We start from the raw sequence: 23,771 nt of genomic DNA on the forward strand, positions 1-23,771 counted from the left end.
GTGGGAGATGTTATTGGGACATCTGTACAAAAGAGCAAACATGAATGCAGATCAAATTTAACACATTGACTGCCACATTATAAAAAAAATAATAATTTGCTAAGGCGCTCGGTGTCTTATTACGAAAATACATTAAGAATGTTTAGCAAAAACAGAAATATAAATAATTAAGACTTTGAGGACTTAACTGGAGAGTTTTGCTCAGGGAGCCACCCGTCAGGTTTAAATTATACAACACGGTAGTGTGAGTGAGCTATGTACCACGCACCTTCAAAGCTAATGATACGTGTGAGTTATATTTTATTCAAAAGGCGTTGAGTTTAAAACTTTCACGTGTTAAATAAAACTCTTAGAGCCGTTAATAAGTTAAAGGAACTAATTTTCCATTATCATTATTAGATTTGGAGGGAAAAATAACGTTCCCCACATTAAGTAGGGAATAGACGGACATTCTTTTGGACACGGTGGTAGAGACAAGGAGATAATGATAGATTGGATGCAGCATATACAAATACAGGCGAAGATATAGCGTTAAAGTTAAGAAAGGAATGCTTAGTATTTCAAGCAATATCTTTACGAAAGAATCACTACATGATTAAACGCTTTAAGACAATAAACTTAAAAAATACTATTGATTATCGTTTTTTTCTTTAACATCAATAAAGACGTTATTTAGAATCATGGATATCACTGTAAAACTGTTTAAATGCTATCAAAAAAAAAAAAATGTCATCAAAGTATTTGTTATGATGCAGATGTACATATCGTAATTGATCAACATATAAAAATTAACTTTAAAGTATAAATTAAAAAAAAAACACGAAATGTGCCAAGGGGTAAAATAATATTAACGCTGAGTATGAAGAGATGGTGAAAAAGAGCCTACATAATGAAGATGGCATTTCAATAGGAGGTAGAATGATTAGGTGTAGATGTTTTGCAGTTAATATAGCGTTTGTTGCAGTATCTGAAGAGAAAATCAATAAGATGTTGGAAAACTTGAAGAAGGGCTGCGAAGAATATGGGATGAAAATAAATGTGAGAAAGACAAAAAGTCATGGTGACTGGAACGAAGGGATCGCTGTCAAATATTTACACAGAAGTAGGAGGGGAGAAAATAGAACAGGTGACTAGTTTTCGATACCTGTGTGGTATTACTAGTGATGATACAAAGTGTGAAGGTGAAATAAAAGCAAGGATAGGAATGGCGAAAGATACTTTTAGGAGGAAGAAAATACTATTTTGTGGGACCTTGAATAAAGAGTTGAAAAAAAAAGATTCATAAAATGCCTCCTGTGGAGTATTGTCCTGTATGGGGCAGAAACATGGACATAACGCAAAAATGATGAAAAATGACTAAAAGTTTTCGAAACATAGGTGTAGAGGAGCATGGAGAGAATTAGTTGGGTCGAGTGGACAACGAACGAGAGAATGTTAGAAGTGTTAGGGGAGAAAAGAACAATGATATTATTGAGAAGAGGAAGAGGGAGAGAAACTGGTTGGGACATTGACTAAGAAGGAACTCTATCATGAGGGACGTGCTAGAGGGTATGGTGGCATAAAGAGAGGAGCTGGCGAAGGAGACTGCAATTAATGCATAATATTAAAACAGAAAAATCATACGTGAAGACGAAGGTGTTAGTGGAAGACCGTGGGGAACATGGAAGATTCTTACTTACGGCAATGGACCTGCCAATAATGACAGGATACCGATCATGATCATGACGATCTAGTCCTAACAAGAAGCATTCTTATTTATTGGATTCAATCGTAACTGGAAACATGTAGTACATGGTGTATACGAGTATTAAGAGCGTCTATTCGTTTTACGACATATTGAAAATGCCTTCCTAAGCACAAACTTTCATAAGATAGTAGTGTACAAAACGAAATGATTTAAATTCATACCTGAGGATTCCTTAAACCAAAATCAATGGATTTCTCCGAAACTGTAAGAGGAAACTATTCCATCTGTGTACACCAATCAATATGATTAATTAATGTTCATCTAAAACTACTTCTTTTGCTTCATCTTGGTAATTTTTGTTCCTGCATGACACCTGCAAAACAAATGAATTTTGATTAGTTTAGTAATCAATTAATAAATTAAATCGAATCGAATTTATTTGGAGTATTAGAGACATTAATCCACATATTAGGGTTGAAAATGTAAATAAACATGAGTTACTAATTAGTAAAAATCTTAAATCTGAAATTGACTAAACAAAGAAGGATAAAAATGGTGGAAAAGGCATCTAGGCAGAAGCAAAGCGCATTTATGTGCATCTTTCAGATAGAGTTACGAAAACTCATCAAATTGTTCTTTGTTTGTTGAAATCTCTTTTCTTCACCGTCCCTGTAGGTCCACGTCTTTTTTCTGCATCGAAACTATATGAGACATGGAACTACAGTTTAAGGTACAATTCGAACCAACATAATGCGTTCATTTCTTACGTTTTCCTGTCGAGAATCGAACGCGTTAGGTACTACAGCAGTGGCGAGGGTAGGCTAACGAGTTTTTATTATTATTATGAGAAACGCATTACGAAAAGCAGCTGGAAGCGTTCGAAATGTGGATGTGGAGATAAATTGCTAATATTCGGTAGAAAAGATAATGAATGTGTAAGTGTTTAGTGTGATCTTCCGTTTCGTTTAATAGCTTGTCAGTCGATTGTACGAATTTCTGCCATTTTAACTAAAATAGGAATTACCATCTTGCTTAATCCCATCTCACCCAAGTTTTGTTGTTATTTCTTTACCGCAGTCTTTGAAACATAATATACATAATTGTGGGTCACCCTGTACAGCAGCGTTTCCCAACCTGTGTGCCGTGAATGAGCCGCGAGGAAATCGAAATAAAATTATTAATTCTATAGCAATCAAATTGCAAGACATAGGGAAAAATGAATATTTGTATTTAACATTACTATGAACCTCTACTACGAATCTACAATTTTAAGTTTCAGACCTTTTTTACTTTTCTGTACATTTTTAATGTGGAAAAAAGTATTTGTTATCATTTTATGACCATTATTGCTTCTTTATTGTTGCAGACTATTTCGTAACTTGAAATTTTAAAATATCATTCAATCCTTTCGACAAACATGTATATAAATTACCTACATTTGTGTTTTAAAAGAACAAGAGATTTGTTTGTTCGTACGTTATTTAGTGATCTTCCTTCTTAGTGAAAGATTGGATAGAGTTTTCGTAAAAGAAAGCGTATATTTTAAAAACCTGAACCCAAGATTACATTGCATTTTTTTTCTATTTTTAAATTACAATAAAAAATAAGCATAATGATTAACCAGTGATCAAGCTTTTTCTCTATGAGAAGGAGATCAGTAATCACAGAAAAAAATACCACGGTATTTTAGGTATAAATACAAATACATAATAATATCTCTGAGTGTGCCGCGAGAATTCAAGTTATAACCGTAGTGTGCCGCAAGTTAAAAAAGGTTGGGAAACTCTGCTGTACAGTATGACATATATTTTTGTGAGACTTCTCAACCATACCCACTGTTTGAGTTTAAAACAAAATTTAATTCAGTCTCTTCCTCCCACGATCTACGTAATATGCTCCTCAATAGCTTTTGTAATAAATCTTCCACTTTGACAGAATATTGTGTAGAAATATATATTTTATGAGGCTTTCCCACAATTTCTTTTGTTTGGAGCTAAAATCAGTCAATAATGAGTGGCTGAATTTATTCCCTCTTCCTATTCATAGATATGTTTCTTGATACTTTCGTAAAAAATCTCTGATTTTTATGAAACACAGTGAAATTGGTAAAAGTAACGAGATGGACATTTCCAAGAAGGAGAAGAAGAAGAAGAAGAAGAAGAAGAAGTAGAAAAATTATCATTCACTTCTACAATGCGCCGCGTGACAAGTAGGGGACAAATATCCAAATTTCACGAGGTACTCAAAAAATAAAATAAAATAAAATAAATAAAATAAAATAAAATAAAAGGCCAACAGAACCTGTTACTCTTTAAATACCAAAAAAACACTTTGTTTCAAACAGTTTATCCATCGTCTTCGTGAATTGCAAGATTTATTACATTTCAATCAGCATATTGCAAATTCTCACTTGTGAACACAAATAGTAGATGGTAGGGAATAAATAGTTCAATAGATTTGCATATTTCATGGTTCATACACAGTGCAAAGTTACCCCTGATATATCTCTGTCTGTTCGTCAGTCGTCTATTATTCCGTTCGTCTATTAATAAGCAACGTATACCCCTAGAAACCAAATTTTAAGGTTTCCGTGAGATTCTACATAAGTGGCTTTTCGATATTTTGCTCTTCATCCAAGAATAAACGTAACACTCCTATACTGTAAACTGAAAAGCAAAATTCTATTTACTCAATAACAACTTTAGCAATTTTATTTATATTTTAGAACTCAATTTTTCATATTAATAATGTACCTGACCGAAACTATCAATATTGAACTTAGATTATTATTTTTCATATGAACGATTTCTGATAGTGAAAATAAATTTATTATTCATAAGAAAATACAGTATTTATATTGTTATTATTAGCTCTTATGCAATGCATAAAAATAAAAATGCTAAATGATTCAACAGACTGTAATATACAACATTAAGAATCTTCTCATTGTTATTTCAACGCAACGTTCAACAGTAAGGTAATAAAATAACCAGCGCAATAACAACAAAGGAATCTACATGAATTAAAAAACATTCCAATGAACATAGGACTAAATACTGTATGTATATATATCAGGTGAATGGCAACTAAGGAACTAGACACGAATAATTTTACACATAGAACTTATTTTGTATTAAGTCTGCTGGTAAAACTACAAAAGCTTATTTCTTTGAACAGTGTAAAATTTATATTTTACAGAATATTAAAATATAATTATTTAGTAATGTACATTATTGTGATAAGCTTTGCAACAGCATTTTCAAACTTTCGCCGAGATTACAGAAAAAAGATCTCCACTTCGTTACCAGAGGGTAGCGTTCCCAAAACTGATGCAACGTTCCCTCTTTGTATGCCATACTGATGCGTTGTAGTAGAAAAGAGGTTGCTCTAGCGTCTCCTGACGATAAATAAATGCGGTGTCCAACTTCTTTTATAAAGTTAAGGCCTTCGGGACCCCAGGAACCACCCGATTCGACAGCTATAGCGACAAAATGAAATTTGTCGAGTAAATTGCTATACTTCCTGCGCTTTTCTGTTTCCCGGCGAGCAGCCACGTTGCCAGCTTGTGCTGAGGAAGAATGTAAATTTAAAGGGGTGAAGGTGTCGGAACAAGTAAAGTCCCATAGAAGTGCTTTTCCTTTCTTCCACGGTATTAGGGTCATACCATCTGGTCTCTTGCCGTCTGCACGACTGCATCCCAACGGTTCACATATAAAAGGAACGCCTGCTGAAATTAGTGCTCTCATGATAATGTCGTTGACGCTGGAGTGGCATGAATGTCTGCCCGCACTATTGGCACAGGAGAGTCCATGAAGGCCCTTCTTGTTTACGACACTTCTACAGGCAGGACATTGTGTTGCTCGCAAACATCTGCTCCCAAACGCAGTGCACTGGCAATTCGAAAACTGTCATTGGGAAGATGTAATCCTAAAGAAGGTGAAGGGATAGCATGGAGCCAAGGAGATGATGTAGCTAGGAGTCTGGCCTTATTTTCTGGGTTATCGGATGATTGAAGTAGAGCTGCAAAGTGATGATTTATAAGAGGATCGTCCCAAGAGGATTGTTGTCCTCTCTTATCAAGATCAGGGGGATCTGATCCCACTCTAGATGACCACTTAGCAATGCTATCGTTGACATCCGAATCCGATACTAGGATAAGATCTTGTTGGAGAATGGTCTCGATCAATGGCTTAGCGCCATAGAATGAAATAAATAGTGTAAATTTTATTTAAAAAAATGTTTATGATTTCACAATTTCATAGGGCTGATAGTAATCTAGTACCGAAATTCCCTTATTAGTACTGAAATTCCATAGTTACCATTTCAGGCGAAATAGGATTAGTCAAAACGGGAACTCCATCTTGCCTAAATTGGGGCAAATTCTTATTTTGGAGAAATTAAAGACTGATAAGCTATTAGGTGAGATGGGATTTAATCCTGTTTGGAATGAAGTACAACAGAACAACAATGTTTGAAATAATGAAGAGGAAAGAAGAAGTCATTACGTCATTACATATCAGAAGGAGAGGAATGTAAGTGTGATGAAGAGACAGTTATTGTGTTGAAACTGTTAAGTTATTGTGTTTTTTTAATATATATATTATCATATAACCTTGCTCATTATATTGCTTTGAGGTGATTTTAGTTTAGCATCCCGTTCAGCAGCGAGGCTATATGAGACGTGGACCTACTGATTAACGTGGAATCCGAACCACATGAGCTCCCGCCCGGAATCGAACCCGGGTCTCCTACGCCAAAACCGCCTAGCCACGAAGGAGCTCTCATAATATCGTTGTGTTTAGTTTGATGATATGCAAACAAGGCCTGAGAGAATAATTATTTTTTAAAAATAAAAACATCTATTCTAAGATAGATTATAGAATGGAAAACGGGAAATGTTGAAAATTCGATAGTTGTAGGGTTGTATTCATCGGCGGAGCTATGGGAAGGCATAGGGAGCATCCCGCCAACTCTTTGACAAAAGTGAGTTATTCATATTAACTCCACACTCATCTAAGAAGTATTCCACAGATCCGAGACCGACCAAAAGGTCTGCTCCCCAGCAAACAATTCCTAAGTCTGCCCATGATTGTATTATAGCGGGCAATTCTTATACCAAAACAAAGAAATAATGGAAAATAGTTTTCATGGATTTTTTTTAAATCTGTGCCATTCAAATTGCCATCGGTGGCATAATATTTAAATAGTAATTGTAATAATTACTACACAATCACAAGGCAAGATGTGGAGCCATCTTTAAAATATTGAGAGCCATTAGCAAAGCAGTGCGCTGACACTCCTACCACCTCAAAAGTGCATCATATAAGAAAAGAAAACAACAAAGATATGTGTCAATTGATAAGATTTTACTACGCAGTTTGATTGTCTCCTTACTGTCGCACTAGTAGCATTGGGGTCGAGACAAAATGTCATGAAGCATTTCAAACCTTGTGTAGATCACATTGAAGATATGTATGTAATATTTATTGTCTGTAGAAAAAAAAATGTATTTAACAAAAAGTAGTTGCACCTATCGAAATGATTTAATCTTATCAAACAAATTAAATTGAACTGCTGTGTTTGTGTTAGCAACTAAACACTTGAATAATGTTTTCTCAACAAACAACCGAGCACTTGCTTGTTTTACTTATCTTTTTGTTCGTGTGTGACCCAGAAGCACTAGCCCATGCACCAAGGTCCGTCTATCCTACTATGCCCCCCACACCCTCTGATACACCAAATGGACATCCACAGGGTGCTTAAATAGAATATGAGTAGCCAATGGGTATCCAGTTTTCACTCTTTGGATATATACGTAATATTCATATTATGTTTCTGTTGAATATTTTATGGATGTCATTCACAATTGTGTTCGACCATTATTGGGAGGCCATTTGAAGCAGCTCAGAAGCTTCCATGCTCCACAGTCTCTCGCTTACGTCTTCGTCTTCACGTACCATTTTTCTGTTTTGGTGTCGTCCATTAATTGTAGTCTTCCTCGCCCCTTCCTCTCTTTCCTGCCACCATATCCTCTAGCACGTCTTTCATGATGCAGTTACTTATCCAATGTCCTACCCAGTTTATCTTCGTCTTCTTAATAATGTCTAAAATTCATCATTTTCCCCACCATTTCTAATACTCTTTCATTCGTTTTCCGCTCGACCAGGTAATTCTCTCAATGCTTCTCCACACCCACATTTCGAAAGTTTCAAAAGCAAGTTATATTGAATTTTCTATTTATACGAAAGAGAAATCTCTTAAGGACCTTACAATACTACTGCAACTGTACATCCACCCAAAAATTTGACCACATCAGGTCACAAGCGAATGAATTTTATACAAATATTCGAGCTTTCATTATACATTCTATGTATACTATTTACGTATATATTCTTATAATTTTGTTCCACTTCCATGTTATAATCTTATAACTATTGTTACATTGCGTAATTTGAGTACAGGTTAGCGGAGATACTTCGCTACTCTGTCTAAAATGCAAACAACAGTAACATTAATCGTTGAAATATAGCCAACATATCATAATTATGCTCAAACACAGAGTTAAGGATGAATTTTTAATGAATTACACATATAAATCACTATAGATAATGATTTCTTATAAAATGCTATACTGTATATGGGAAGATTGGTTGGGATAAAAGATTCCTTGAGTTTAGAGAATCCTAAGTTTCGGTGTATCTAACACTATGCCTCTTGACCTAAAGTTGCAGCTCTTTCCAATGATCCTCTCATCCACCTTCTTGCCGTGACTCTTTCTCACTTTAAAGAACATTCTCCCGTCAAAGAACATTCTTTTTTATCTCATGGGAACGTCATTGGCAATCGACTTACTGAGTAGACAAGCGCGATTCTCGAAAGATCTATCTTACGTCAAAAGGAAACCATAGGCTCATCAGGTGTGGAATCAGAAAGGTGAAAAACAGTTACGAGATTTATCTCGGAAGACTGGAATGAAGAAATAAGGTTGTGTATCAATGCTTAGTCAAGTTTAATACAACAAAAATGCAATGAAGGTATCACGGAAATTCTGTTTAACAAATACAGCTTTTAACACTTTTTGCTGTAGGAAGAGACATTATATATAAACACAATAATACACTGAGCAAGGCTATGTGATAACATGTAACAAAACCCACATTCATGTAACAGTTTCGACACAACAACTGTGTCTTCATCAGACTTCCACTCCTTCTGGCTGTTTGGGAATTGGCCACCTCTTATATACTCTCCGGAGATCAACTTTTAATTAGGCTCCGCTCCTTCATTAAAAGTAACACTTGTGTAGTTTCCACTTTCTCTTTTTAGCTTCTGCCTTTAATTATCCGTATTTTTCTTATTAGTTTGTTCTCTTTCTTTCTTCTTTCTTTTCATTTTTCTTCTTTAAGCAGAATCTTCTCCCACTCCTTATTAATCGAGAATCCTGCATTCCAATTCATCACCTTGTCTCCTGCCTTCATAATCTCCCTGCCTTCTTTCCATTCTCTCACCAAAGTTATCTTTTCTACTTCTATGACCTCTGCTCCTTCCCACCCTATTCTGCGTCAATATATATACCCCTTCCCCTCCCCATCCCCTAAGTTACTCTGCTGAACTTGAATTTGAATGGCATCGAAAGTGTCACTGTTCATAAGTTGCAACGTCAAAGCGAACTATCCCAGGGCCCAAGCCTCACCTAAGGTGAAAATTTGATCGAGATCGGTCGGATGCTTCAAGGTGTATTAGGTCCCAAACATACTTTTATTTTTATATGCATAGATTTAGCGCTTACACTGTCCCTAGCTGAACCAAATATGGACAAAAATAAAATGAGAATATAATATGGTAACTAAACTGTACCAAAATGAGGAACCCTACCGGTCCAAGTGTTGACACTCACTGGATACCCGTATATGGGTGTAATATGAATATCTATTAATCAAATGTGGACATCCGATGGATCCGCGTGTGGATTTAATATGTAGTTGTCCTTCCTTGGAGTATGCAGCCACTATACGATAGGTATGTCCACACTAAATCCATTTAATCCTTTCCTCTTGTCTAGTTGCTAGTGCGCGCGCCTTTGGTGCAGGGGTGCAGAGCCGTAGCTAGAGATTACAGTGCCCGGGGCGAAGTAGAATTCGGCGCCCCCTACATGTAAGCTTTTTTTAACATATAAGAAAAGCAGATTTTGTTGTTATTCTATACTGAATTTTTATCAAGCTTCTTGGGAAGACCATTCCAGCAGTTAAAAGCGATCAGTACGTATTCTTTTACAAATAAGAGCTGTTTTCAAGAGGCGTATTTTGGACTTTTTGTTAAACTTGACAAAACTACCTTTGGTTGTATACAAATTCAGTTAGAGAACAGTTATGGAAATTTACAACTATTTTCAATGTTTCATACTATCGATAAGAAATGAAATTTCAATACATTAGAAACTAGGTGTTTTTTTTTTTTTCGAAATAGGTGACAGCATTAATTTCTAATAATATTCGTAATTGTAAATTTTTGTAATAATTTCATTCTGTATGTAACCAGACAAATAGCTTTTTAATTTCGACTCTTTTACGTTACAAAAAATATTTGTGAAATGCAATGGAAATTCAGAAGGAGCATTCTTCGCGAATTTCTCAACATTGATCAATGGTTTGAAGAATATATTTAATGTTTGCATTTAAAATATAGAATATAGTTTGGCTAATGCTTACATTTGAAATTATAGTAACTACTTAATTTCTTAATAAATGACAGTTCCGAATTTAGTGTTACTTATTACTAATTAACATATTAAAATACACTAACACACATACACACACACATATATATACGAATAATGTTTGTATGTTTTGTATGTATGTAGAAAGATAAAAAATATCACAAAACTAGATACTCATGCATAAAAAATATCCTGGCGGTTCAAGTAGTTGGTGGAAAAATGATCCCAATAAATTCCTTCAAACTGGAAGCATTTCATATGTCAATGGAATAAAAAAAAATCACTGGTAGTGATCAGTTTTGAAAAACACAAAATTCGTTGGGTTAAGTTCTGATCCCTTAAGCCTATTCTACAACTGCTTTGAGTTCGAAAATGTTATTATTCCTCTTGTTTAAATTCGTTTTTAATATTCGAGCACACAGCCTGCGTGTACTTCCGTGTCTCTTCAGTCCTTTCATTTTCATACCTACATTCTCACCGTCGGGATTAATCTGATTGGGTAGAAAAGCATGATTAACTAAGCAAATGCATCACCATCACAACGCCGAACACGTATTTCAGACTTTTATCACTTCTGATTTTCAAAACGCTAGTGCGTACACTATAAGTCATTACTCGGCACCTTGTACACATCATCATTAACAAATCATATATAATAACTTCCTTTGAGTAATAAGTAATAACATGTTGTGACTCTTATCGAAACGTTTGGGTTGCAAGCAAAGCGAGCAAGAAAATTTTCACCAGATCTTTTTCTTTGCAAACCGACAAAAATATTGATTTAATAGGGCGCTATCTTTTCGGGGCGACCATCGTTACTCATTTCCAACACTTTTTTCCTTTCTTCTTGCTCGTTTGGCGCCCTCTTGCTATCAGCGCCCGGGGTAACCGCCCCGCTCGCCCCCCCCCCTAGCTATGGCTCTGATGGGGTGTCAAGTTCGATTTGTGGTGAGAGAACCATAAAATTCAACCAATTTATGTGATTTGGATTTCACCTTAAACTATGTATGGGTTATGTCTCATGTAGTCTCAATACTAAAAAAGGACGCTAAACTACAACAAACCAATATACAGTATCCATGACCGTTAAGACGTGCAATGAATGGCAGTGTACATAGTATGTGGGGAGAGAAAAGGAAAATTAATTTTAAAACGATTTCTGGTTTGTGCGAATGGGTGAATAATTTCTGCTCTATTCGAAATGTTTTCGAACTGTTTTATTCAAGAGATTACATAACGTAAGATATGTTGGAAGATTCCTTAAAACAAGAAAATCTTACGTTGAATCCGAATTGTTGAAGTGAAGTGAAGAGTGTATTGTTGCTATTGAATGTTTCATACCCGTAGTGAATTCCTTCCACTCTGTGAACCCATTTGCGACACGTGCCTTCGCCGTTTACTTACAAACCAAACTCACTCCCTGGAAAGAGGGAGAGAATCAATAAGTGTTCGCGGGAAGCAAAATCCTCTTCAAAATTAGCCTCTTACTCTTCAGGTCAGATTAGGCTAACCCTCCTTACAACAGAGTTTCTAACCAGCAGTTTTTTCATACTCCGTTACAAGATAATTCATTTAAAACTAGTAACATCTTTAATAGTCGTTATATTACTACCTTTACTTCAACTATTACTACTACTAATAAGAACAATTTTAGCTTAACGTCCCACGATTATGTCCTTTAAGCTAAAGGGGACGAATAATTAATGAAAGTAAATGATTTTGAAATTATTTTTGTGCTCTTCCACCTGGAAACGAATTCGGGACCACTTACACCAAAGACACACACGCTAGCAACTAGAGCAAAGGACAGTACATTTTATTATTATTATTATTATTATTATTATTATTATTATTATTATTATTATTATTATTATTATTATTATTATTATTATTATTATTATTATTATTATTCAGAAGACGAAGGACAAGAAGCAGTGGTGGTGGTGGTAATCTTCTGAGAAAGGATTACGGTATAACACGATGAAACAGTAAAGAGAAGATCAGCCACTCCGTTGCTTTTCTGTCATTCATTTAAGAACTCCCTCATATAGTCCAGTCCCTGTCCATAAGACCCGTAGGAATTTTGAGGTGGACTAAGTTTCTCTTCAGATCCAAGTAAGACACGTCTCAGTGATGGAAAAAATCTTGGGTGATCATCTGGCAACCCGGGCATAAGTTGGCAAATTGGAAATTCAATATGGCGGCCATGCGAAAATGCCATATTTACCTAAAACACGAATATCTCATCATTAAATGAAGCTAGAAACTTCATTCTTGTACCGAATTCAAGATAATGAACACTGTAATCAAGAAACATTCGTAACATCGAAACATAGTGCCGCCATTTTTAAATATGGCGGCAGGTTTTTCGAAATTTCGATTTTTTTCGTACACTATTATCATTTATTCGAAGATAACTACGAAACTATAAGAGATACCATAAACATACCTCAAATAAACGGGATAGAGCATAATGAGAGCTTTCCAACGGTACCAATATCTTTTCTCTATCTTTAAATTTGATGGAGTTATTGAAATTTTAGTAGCTCAAGGTGTTTGGCTTCAGATTAAGTTAAGAAATGTTAAGCGCTAAAGCGAAACTATCCATGATTTTTCTGCACAAGTTTTAATGCTGATAAATTACTCTAAGATCTTACAGTGAGATTTCTAGGTAAAATTACAAATGGTTAATAATAATAATAATAATAATAATAATAATAATAATAATAATAATAATAATAATAATAATAATAATAATAATAATAATAATAATAAATCGTGGTTGCTAAAACAATAATTCAACAATTTCAGTAGAAAAAAGCAATATAATTAAAAGTGATATAAAGTTAGTACACTAATACAAATAATAATAAAAGCACCATATTTATAATATAACAAATCTTTATGAAATTACTTGGTTTTGGTTTTCTTACAATCCTGTGATGAAATATTTTGATCGGTCTTGTTGAGGGCAACTAATTAATTGTTATTAATAAGTTCGTTGCATATTTTGTCTACATGGATTGAGTTACAGTTCGTAACGTTACCGATTATTACAAATCATTTTGCACTTACAGAAGGTCGTACAACTAACAATTTTTTTTAGGCATTTGCATCGTCTTGTAGAACAGCTCTTGAAAGTATATGTTCGAATAACATCTTCTGGTAGCTCATTAATGCTAATATCCGGTGTGAGCGATGGATCATCTGCATTGTATGTCCATCCAAAATCCGTTGGATCTAATGGTTCTTCTGCGCCTAACACTGTAGAATACGAATATACCATGTAAAAGGATCTTTTCAGGTGACCCTGTAATGACGAACTGGTGTAAGGTAATTCCTGTAAGCTATGAAGACTACTTTGATTCATAATTTCAAATCGGTAAGTGTCAAATGTCTTAGATCTTGAGCCTGATTTTACAACCCTGACCAAATATTCTTCAGCAAGTTCCAAGCACTCAGCACTTGGAGGAAGACTTCGTCCAAATTTGCACAGATACTTTTCCGGTTCTGCCTTAAGAGCGGATATTTTGTTACCTATCTTACTGGTAACATCAGACTCTGTAAGAAAGTGTGCTGCAAGAAGGGCATCTGTTGCTGCACCTATTTCGTTGACAAGTGTGTGAATTGGTATAATATCGGATCTCGATTTTCGCATCCATAATTCTGAAAGTCCATTTTCATGTAGGATTTTGTAAAAATGAATCAGTAAAACAAACACATCTGTGTCATTTGAGAGCACTACAACGCGTTGCATCCCATGCTTAACCTCATGGAAAACGTGAGGGATAATGCGTATGTCAGCCTCCTCAACAGCTACTTTGAGAGTTCCTGATATTTCCGTGAATCTCTTATCTTTGATTGATACAGCTGGAATAAGACCACCGTCAAGCAAGACGCCACTGAGAATAGTTTCTCAATCTCGATTTATTGTAACTGTCTTCAAAAATTCAGCCAGAGTAGCCTGAATCAAAACTTTGTTCTCAGATGATGCCCAAAATCTGTCCATCTGTACAGAAAGTGTTGTGGTAGTGCTTATTGATGTCAATGGTAGTGGCTGTACAGAAGATCTTCTTTCCCTCTCAGCACTTTTGATTGATGTTGGAAGATAGCTATCAAACACATAGTCAACACGGCTGAATTTGCAGGCGTTATTTACAATGGTGTCAAGTGATGTGAACAAGTCTTTATATGTGACATTTCCTTTAACTTTCAGTCTTCGAAACTGGTTTATTACATCAACTACAACACAGGTTTCGAGAGGATCATTTTTCTGGAAATTTATGGCCGTGGTATCTAATCTTTTTATCAAAATATTCATAAGCTGAGACTTTGAGGGTTTCGTAGTGGCGCCGTTCTCATCTAGTGAGGGTGAAGGTGAAATATCATAACTAAGAATTTCTGCCATCGACAATCCTCTCTCCTTGGCAATTTCTACTTTTCTTTGAACCAGTAATTGATCCTTAATAACGCTTCTCACAGTTTCCTTTTTCATCTGCATGCTAGGTTGTGTTATACTTCGAAATGTGGGAAGATTTTATCTGTGAATGGGTGCCATCAGTGGTTTCGAGCGAGATATAAACCTTTCCTGTCGTAATGTGGCAAAAGCTTCTTCGGCAGTCATCAAAAATTGTAAAAGTTTCTTAGCACTCGATTCCGGGACACACTCATTGGTTAAAAGGTTGTGAAGCTTCACTTCGCCATTCACGATATATGGATTTTTTCTCCTCTCAATGTACTGGAACATGTTTTGGATGCTTTCTTCCATTTTATTTCTGAGCCTTCCCGTTAATTCATGATGCATTTTTAACTCTTAATCACACGGTATAACATTAAGAACAGACTGAAATGTTTTTCGTATGAGCAGTACTTCATGGTAAGCAAGCTTCCATTCTGCAATATATTCCTTCCTTTTTGTTTGGCCAATAATTCCTCCAGCTGATTTTTGAGAACGATTTATTGTCTGTTCGAGAGCCATGTCAATACTCACAGCGTTAATTCATTTCGTACAACAAAATGTCCTTGTTTGAACTTCTTATATATTTCAGGATGGCGTGTTTCAAGATTCAGCATTTGCTCAAAGAATAGTGAACCCCATCTCAAATAGTTTATTCTGTCAAATACCTGAAAAACTGGAAGGATATCTTTTAGTGTTTGAAGATAGAGACTCCAATTACCTTCTCTGTCAGCTCTTATGAGGTTCTTTAAAAGACTTATTAGATGTAAGAACCCCTCAAGAAATTGACACTGCTCAGACATCCTCATCTGCTCCTCAGTGAAAACATTTAAGGCTTCCAAAACTTCCTGTGATGCTGCAATCAGCTCTTTAAACTTTGCTTGCGCATCTTCTGTTGTTGAGTGATTCATAGCAGTAAGAAGTGATTTTCTAATTAGCTTTCCAGCCTCTCTGACAGAAGAAAAAGAACATAGTTTGTCAGCTATTTCATCAATAGTGAGGTTTGATGAATAAACAAGTTGGGACTGGTTTCTTTGTAGTGGTTGGCAAAATTGAATAGTATCACCAAATATATTTTTCATGTATAGTTTGACCTTTTTGTTAGTAATTAAATTCTCTCCAGCCTGCTTGTTGACATAATCACGAATCTCAGAAAGGGTTAGGCCATAGCCATTATTTAGAATGTTCTGAAAAAGTAGTCGACTATCCTCCATTAATTGACTTTTTTTTTGGGTTGATTCTCTTTTTGTTGACTTTGCTTTTTATATTTTTGAAGGTACGCTTCCAAACAAAGTTTGTGGTAGTATAAATCTGCTCCAAACACAGCGGATTGATCTTCAAGATCACAAGTTCTCGTGTACATGCCATCTTGGAAGTACAAAGTTGCTGGAAGGAATAATTTAGCACGATTCGTTTCACTTATTCTATATTTTTCTTTGATATTATTGTGTTTCAAATTTCCACAAATAATACATGGAAGACTGGCAGAATCCACCTTAGGAGATGGAGGGTTACGAGACAGTACGTCCCCTCTTAATCTTTTATATCTTGATGTTGACGAATCTTCCATGACGTCTTCCTTTGGTTCTACTTGCAGATTGGCTTCGTTCTCTCGCTTCTTCTTCAGCAAACGATTTATATGAGTATAGTTTTTGTAACACTCATTTGAACAATGATATTTGAACTCAAAATCTCGTCCAAGGACACTGATTCGCTGGAAGGTCTCATCTTGCCATATTTCAGCTGCATCCAAGACTTTTTGTCTTCCTTCTATTGTAGTTGTGGTTTTCTCTTTATTCTTATGCTTTTGGCATATGATGCATTTGGAACCATCCACTTCTGTTTGGCTTCCGCTTCCACGGCCTAATTGTAGGCCAACAGGATGTTCATCATCATTCATTTCAATAAATGGGTCAGCTGAGTACTGAAAAAAAAAAGAAACAAAATGTCAATGCCTACATTTAACGTGTAGGTGGGTGAAACACTTGAACATTACACCAAAATCACGCGTTTAAAAATTACTTTGGTAGGTGAAAATTCAAGGAATATTTTAATTAAGATGCGGATTTAATTACAATAATGTCCCGTATTGAATAGTGATAAAATTATTAAAGAAGTTCATTAGTTAGTAATATAAACCAAGATTTTGCAACACTGCTTGTTGCAAACATTGAGACAAAGGCTTTGGAGTAAGAACAACAATCGTTGAAACTTGATTATTTTCATTTGAAAAATTTATTTCTTTTACAACAGGCAGAAAATATATCAAAAAAGCCATTCCACTGACTTAAATAAACTACCTGTTCTACTCGAAATTTATAGATTTAAAGTATTTACCCACTATTTACACACATTTAGCAGATAAACACTCTTTGCACTATCATCCTTGTGTAAACATTACTCGCCAATGTTTGCAACACTCAGGACAAAATGTTACTAACTTTTACACAGCAGTAGATATGAGGCACTATGGCTGAAATTTGATCCCTCCCGTTCTTAGAATTCGGTATCATTTCCTGGAATTGGGAGGCAAGTTTCGACAAGCCTTTAGTTGCTATGGTCATAGCCTTTTACGGCTACCAGAGAAGTGCGTGGGAAAATTTTGGTTTATCTGAACGTGTATGAGAACAGTTTGTTGTTATGGTGATAGTCTTGGATGGCTTTATCGTCTTGGGTGGTCATACTCTTGGAGGGATCATAGTCCTATCAGTTATCATGATCGAAGCTTCATGATTGATTGATTGATTTTTGCTTTTCGTTATGTATTGAATAGCTAGATGCTCTTGGCCTTCATAGTCTTGGATGCTCATACTGTTGGCCGGGTCAGAGTCCTATTAGTTATCATGATCGAAGCTTCCCAATGGATTGATTGATTGGTTTTTCGTTATGAATTTGAATCCCAAACCCCTCCACTTCCTCCTGCGAAGAACGTAAGGGAACGTTGTTACTATGCTCATACTCTTGGACGGCGAAGCTTCCCAATTGGTTGATTGATTGATTTTTGCTTTTCGCTATGTATTGAATAGCTAAATGCTCTTGGATGGATGAGAGTTCTATTAGTTATCATGATGGAAGCTTCCCAATTGATTGATTGATTGATTTTTGTCTTTTCGTTATGGATTTGAACCCCCACCAAAGCACATCCACTTCACTCCCTCCTGCGAAGAACGCAAGCGAACGTTGTTACTATGCTCATACTCTTGGACGTCTATCACGTTCGAAGCTTTCCAATTGATTGAATATCAAGTTCGAAGCTTCCCAATTGATTGATTGATTTTCGTCTTTTCGTTATGTATTGAATAGCGAAGAGCATTCTTAATGTCTTAAAATATTCAATGCTTTCTCATCGAGAATCGAACCTGTACACTAAATATGTTTTCATTTTGAAAGCTCTCTCATTGAAATTGAACGCAAGACCAGTACTTCACGATTTAGAGGGGTCAGAGTCCTATTAGTTATCATGATCGAAGCTTCCCAATGGATTGATTGATTGGTTTTTCGTTATGAATTTGAATCCCAAACCCCTCCACTTCCTCCTGCGAAGAACGTAAGGGAACGTTGTTACTATGCTCATACTCTTGGACGGCGAAGCTTCCCAATTGGTTGATTGATTGATTTTTGCTTTTCGCTATGTATTGAATAGCTAAATGCTCTTGGATGGATGAGAGTTCTATTAGTTATCATGATGGAAGCTTCCCAATTGATTGATTGATTGATTTTTGTCTTTTCGTTATGGATTTGAACCCCCACCAAAGCACATCCACTTCACTCCCTCCTGCGAAGAACGCAAGCGAACGTTGTTACTATGCTCATACTCTTGGACGTCTATCACGTTCGAAGCTTTCCAATTGATTGAATATCAAGTTCGAAGCTTCCCAATTGATTGATTGATTTTCGTCTTTTCGTTATGTATTGAATAGCGAAGAGCATACTTAATGTCTTAAAATATTCAATGCTTTCTCATCGAGAATCGAACCTGTACACTAAATATGTTTTCATTTTGAAAGCTCTCTCATTGAAATTGAACGCAAGACCAGTACTTCACGATTTAGAGTTGAATTAATTCTTGCATAAAAAAAAAAAAAGAATTTCATGTATTGATTTTAGCGTAGCATATGATATGCACATTGTTCGAAGCTCTTCATTTCGAAGCACTATAATGTTTTCAAGTGTTCAATGATCCCTTTCTCTCTCTATCATCGAGAATCGAACCCGGACCAAAGTGGTATTAAAACATAAATAACAACCATAAAAATAAAATTTAAAAAATACAGCATCATATTATTATTATTATTATTTTGGGAGTGAAAGTGAAGCAGACAACTAATCTTGATTGTAGCTTCGCTAACTTATGAAATAAAGACTTTACACAAAATTCTACTTTGGTAGGGAGCTGGGATCGAATTTGGTACTTCATGATTTTAAAGTTGAACTAGTCCTTGCATGAAAAAAAAAGAATTTCACTTCGTTTTCACGACAGAAAGGATCGAATGACTTTCATGTCTTAAAATGTGTAATGTTTTCTCAACGAGGATCGAACCAGCAGGACACGGGAATCAAACGCAAGACCTGAGAATCAAACGCAAGACCTGTACTTCACGACCATTGAGTTGAATTAATCCTTGCATGAAAAAAAAAAAAAGAATTTCACGTATATAGCACATCGTTTCACGACAGAAAGGAACGAAATAGAAATATTTAATGCTCTTTCACTAAGAATCGAACTAGAGTAAAATAATATATTTGTCTTTATTTTTTAGTCTTTGTCTTTAAAAAAAGAATAAAGTTATAAAGTGTATTTATTCATAGTTGTTTCGTGTGTGATAAAGAAACCAGATTCTACAAACAGACACAGACAGTCATACATATATATATATATATATATATATATATACAGCAGCGTCAAAGAAATGTGTTTTCCCAGTATCTTTTTTTTTCTTTGTCTGTTGCTTCGTATTCAAGAGAAGAGAAGATTAGCTTATCGAAAAGCAAAACACAAACCTATCTACCGCTTTATTAATCAAGCGATGATAAGAAAACGTTGCATTGAAGTGACAAAATGTCAGTGAACACCGGCTGACGTTTGTCTGTCTGTATGTAGCATATGCTAGGAAGAGGAATAGACCAATGAGTCATTGTGTCCCCCTAAATTTAGGAAAGGGAGCCGCCATAAGACTGGTAATTAGGATATATGTATAACACTAGTAACGGAACTTCTTGGTTTATTTTTAATAATAATAATAATAATAATAATAATAATAATAATAATAATAATAATAATAATAATAATAATAATAATAATAATAATAACTTCCAATTTTAAGTTTCATGGATATATTGACTAGACTGAAGAAGACGGTGATGATGAGAAATGAATGAAATGATAGAATAAAGAAAGTGGGAGGAAACGAAAGTACACCGAAAAAAAACCACGCACGTGTTGTTTGTCCAACACAGAAAGTTCACTTGACGGAGGGAGCTGAGGGTTTGAAACCAGGACCCCCCCCCTCAAACACCGGAGGTGAACGCTGTACCATCAATCAACGTACACTCAAAAAGTGGGAGGAAACGGAAGAACTCCGAAGGAAATCCACGCATACGGTGTTTGTCTATCATAAAATTCATTTGTTGAAAGCAAAAGTTGAACACGGGGAAGGAGGGCTTCATTTTCAACTCGGAGACCTATGCACAAAAGATGAACGCTCTTGTTCACCAGAAATTTCACTTGTTGTTAGCTAGGATCGAATTAGGGATCCCAATGCACCAGAAATATTCGTTCGAGTCGAATCATAGTTTTACGTCCAATTTTTAATTATGTCTGTTAAACTAGTAATTTTGTCTACCAGAAAGTTCACTTGTCCGGGGCTGGATTACAACCTGGATACACCATACATCAAAGATGAGCACTGTACCATTGATCCACTAGGGTCCCCACCTGCGATGAGAGAGAGAGAGGTCAAATCATAGTTTGACAAGAGAGTCAAAGAGAAAAGTCTTAGATACAATGTTGTCTAACACTCAAAGTGAGTTTTACGTTCCACGATTATGACTGTTAAACTAATGATTTTGAAAGACGGAACTTTATGATGTGAATGATGTAATAATAATCATAGCTTGTGTGTCTTAAAATTTTGATAATATGTCTACTTGTTTCTCCGTTTGTCTATGTATCTGTAGTACGTGGAGTCCAGACGAAGCGAAGATATGTGTGTTTTAGCAAATGAAAATAGTATAATCTGTGTGGGTGGGACAAGTGAAAAGTGAGTTTTACGTCCTACGGTTACGTCTACTAGGCTAATGAAGGAGAGGTGATAATGAAAAAATGAATGAAATGATGTAATGAAGAAAGTGGAAGGAAACTGGTGAACTCCGAAGGGAAATCGACGCATACGATGTTTGTCCACCACAAAGTTCATAGGGTACGAACTGGGATCGAACGAGGGACCCCCAAGCACTTAAGGTGAACGCTCTATCATTGAGCCACCGTTCCCCATGGAACGAAAAAATGAAATGAAATCTTTGAGTTTAACGTTCCACGATTATGCCGGTTAGGCTAAGTGTACTATGCTATTGGAAGACGAACGAGGGACCCCCAAGCACTTAAGGTGAACGCTCTACCACTGAGCCACCCTGTCCTCTGGAACGAAAAAAATGAAATGAAATCTTTCAGTATAACGTCCCACGATTATGCCGGTTAGACTGAGTGTACTATACTAATGGACGGCGATGGGACAAGTGAAAAGTGAGTTTTACGTCCTGCGGTTACGTCTACTACGCTAATGAAGGAGAGGTGATAATGAAAAAATGAATGAAATGATGTAATGAAGAAAGTGGAAGGAAACTGGTGAACTCCGAAGGGAAATCCACGCATACGATGTTTGTCCATCACAAAGTTCATAGGGCACGAACTGGGATCGAATCATGGACCCCAGCACTTGAGGTGAACGCTCTACCACTGAGTCACCGTGCCCTCTGGAACGTAAAAATGAAATGATAAGGACGGTTTTCCGGGGGCAGTCAATAGCATCTTTTCGTTAAGTTGTAAAGGAAGCAGGGAATTTGTGGTCGCTAAAATTAATGACAAGTATATAGAAAAAAAAGACGTGATTTGAACACGGGACCTCATGCACCAGAGGTAAACACTCTACCACTGAGGCACTGAAGTTAATTTCATAATTTTCTAATGTTAATAAGAGTGAAATCTAACGTTAAATACACATACACAAGTCAACGAACTGAGAGAGAGTTTCTGTATCTGCAATGTCTACTTGCAAAGAGCAGAAAAATAAGATAACAGAACATGTTTTGTATTTCAATGTTGTTCTCCAGCTGTCGCGTCAACATTATCTTAGGTCATGGTTTCAGACAACACGAAGCGAAGATATGTATGTGTGTGTGTGTGTGTGTTTTAGGTAATATTAAAACAGTGTTTGAGATCTAAAACTTGACAAAACTAGTGTTGCTTATACATCTCGGATGCCGTTACTCATGTACACATGATGTTGATTGATTTTTGAGTTTAACGTTCCGTTCAGCAGCGAGGCTATATGCATCACAAAGTTCACACGACGAAAGTTAGGATTGAACCAGAGACCCCCAATCACAGAAGGTGAACGCTTTACCACTGATCCACAGAACCCCACGATTTCATCATGGGGCACAAATCTTCAAGTTAAAACAATTGACTATTCTCAAATAAGAGAACATTTCTTCATTTCTTTAAGTGGATCTAGGAAGTTGAACTTTATACAGTTTTCTCCATATTATAGTCTAAGCTGTATGTGATATTACTTTAAAAGGACGAAAGTAGTTAAAATATTCCCTATTATTATCATCAATTTCTTCTAAAATGCTCAGATTCCCGTCATAGAATTCGTATACTAGCTATGTACACAGGCGTGCATTAAGAAATTTTTTGTTGGGAGAGGTCCAAGCTTTGGGCGTCGAGGCTCAAACACTACAAACCTCTGTGTAGTATTGAACGCGTATTATTCTGCACTCGAAAAGACAATAAGTACTATCTAAGTGTATATCTTTCTGTCTGTCTATCTGTATGATGAGCATAATCGTGGTACGTTAAACTGAAATATTTTCTTACGTTTCGAACGTAAGAAATATGTGAAAGTTTGTGTGTGTGGTTCAGTGATAAAGCAACGACGTATTCTTTCAGATGAATACTTAGAATAGTAGAGCATTGTTCCGCAACCCCCCGTGCATGCGGTCCCTAGTTCGATCTCCGATCAAGTAAGCTTATAATATTTTATTACTAATTGCCGCCCACTGTGGTCGACTTCCGAACATAGTGTCCGTGAGTTTTCATGGTCTACTTATATATTTTTATTTTACTAAGTATTCATTCATTCATTCATTTGTCTTAATCATTCGTCTTCCTCAACATAATGAGCATAATTTATTACTAATTGTCGTGCACTGTAGCAAAGTGCATGCAGTCCCTAGTTTCATCTCCGAACATCATGTCCGTGAGTTTTCATGATCTACTCATACATTCTCATTCTACTAAGTTATAGCAAATTCCGAATTCGTTATCTTTATTTTTTTTAAAAGTAATTAACTGAAGGTGTGATGATTGACAAAATGAGGCACGGATCGCCATTAAGTTCCAACAGGATGCATACCAAGAAGCTTCAGCATTTGAAAAACGAAGTACTGATTTTAAATCCTTTACCACTGAACCACCATACTCCTCAAACCTAAAATGTAATAGGTTTGTACATCATGTAAAGACCCTCGGAGAAATAAAGATACGCCCCCACAAATATACCCTTTCTCGGTAAAAGGACATATGATTAAGACGAAAAAATAATAGTTGATAGAATGACAATGTAAATAAACGTTATATCACAGAGTTATCATGCATCCTGAAATTCATTGAATTTATAAGTAGAAGAACA

The 23,771-nt window shown here is 35.8% G+C and overlaps 1 protein-coding gene across 6 annotated transcripts in view; it reads right to left on the minus strand.

Annotated features, from left to right (window-relative positions):
- Positions 1-23,771, minus strand: part of LOC145668009 (uncharacterized) — a 254,550-nt gene that overhangs the window by 95,185 nt on the left and 135,594 nt on the right. For all 6 annotated transcript variants that reach the window (XM_081735461.1, XM_081735458.1, XM_081735460.1 and 3 more), the window contains one exon: positions 1,909-2,060. The gene's annotated coding sequence lies outside the window, so the exon portion shown is untranslated. The remainder of the gene's footprint in view (positions 1-1,908; positions 2,061-23,771) is intronic.

This window comes from Thermobia domestica, chromosome 13 (assembly GCF_964235325.1).
Source record: "Thermobia domestica chromosome 13, izTheDome1.hap1.1, whole genome shotgun sequence".
Lineage (NCBI taxonomy): Eukaryota > Metazoa > Arthropoda > Insecta > Zygentoma > Lepismatidae > Thermobia > Thermobia domestica.